Source organism: Apteryx mantelli, chromosome 5, assembly GCF_036417845.1.
Source record: "Apteryx mantelli isolate bAptMan1 chromosome 5, bAptMan1.hap1, whole genome shotgun sequence".
In the NCBI taxonomy this organism is placed as follows: Eukaryota; Metazoa; Chordata; class Aves; order Apterygiformes; family Apterygidae; genus Apteryx; species Apteryx mantelli.
In genome coordinates, this window is record NC_089982.1 from 46,673,975 (window position 1) to 46,675,277 (window position 1,303).

Genomic DNA, 1,303 nt, shown 5'->3' on the forward strand with positions numbered 1-1,303 from the left:
GCGCCGCCTCGCAGCAACCTCGCGCCGTGTCACCTGCACTCGGGTTTCCTCCCTCCCTGCTCCCTCCCTCTCTCCCTCCTCCTCCTCCTCCTCCTCCTCCTCCTCCTCCTCCTCCTGCTGGAGCTGCTGCCGAGGTTCATTCCCCCCGCCCCGCTCCTCTCCCGTGTGACCGGGCGCCGACGGTCGCCAAGAGCTGCCCGAGGCGGGGAGGAGGAGGAGGAGGAGGTCGTGCCCGGCGAAAGCCTGTTGCTGGCTGAGCCCCGGCGACCAAGGCCCTCAGCGCCCCCTCCCCAGGCTTCTCGGCGGGGCGGGCGCGGGCGTGGAGCAGCCCCCGCACGGGCTGCGGCAGCGGCAGAGCCGGGGCGCGACACGAAGTTCAGTTCCGCAAAAGCGAGCAGGGAGCCTTCTCTCACACACTACACAATATCCCTCCAGGTTTCCCCCTCTCTGCCCCCTCTTTCCGCCAGTAAGGGGAATCTGAGCAAGCAGTCACTAAGCACTAGGAACATTAGACATACCGACGCAGCTGCTTTCTAGAAAATTTCGGGTCAGTCGGTAACATGGCTTGTGCTTTAGAAAATATTAACCACTTTTACAGCTTATAAGGCACGTTTTGTTATATAAAGCTAATTAGACACAACTCAAAGTAAGTTTATCAATACTAAGCAACATATAGCATTGTACAATACAACCTTAATGATCTAAAAACTGAAATCAATTCTGCTGTTCACTTATCTGTCACTAGAGACTCGCAAATGCTGTCACATAGAAAATACAATGCTATGGAGCACTAAGCAGAAGAGAAAAATCCATCATTCCAGTCCTAATCTCTATAACACAGCTGTAAATGCATGTATGTGCATGTGTGCATTAAAACACACACTTTTCTGTTGTGTTCCATCTACTTTTGCTGAGTGTATCAGGTTTAAACTTTTTGCTTGTGCTTTCAAGGCCCTAAAATACTTTAATGTAGGCTTCACCTCTATCATTATTGTCTGTTGTAGTTTTACTTTGTTTCCCAGTGACAGCAATCCTATGCCTTTTTTATTTCTTCTCTTCTCCCAGCTGTGTGTTTTCTTTTACACTGCCTTCATACATGGAATTCCCTTCTTTAGTATTACCTAGAAGGAGCAAATTATATTATTCTAATACCAACAAACTGTTACAGAACCATTAAGGTAACTATGTTACCTAATTGAGAAAATTGAGTAACACAAGATCTTGTTATTATAACCTTTGTCCTTAAAAATGTGAACTAATACAATCCAGCTGCTAAATTGGAAAGCAGCCATTCATTTTTCCT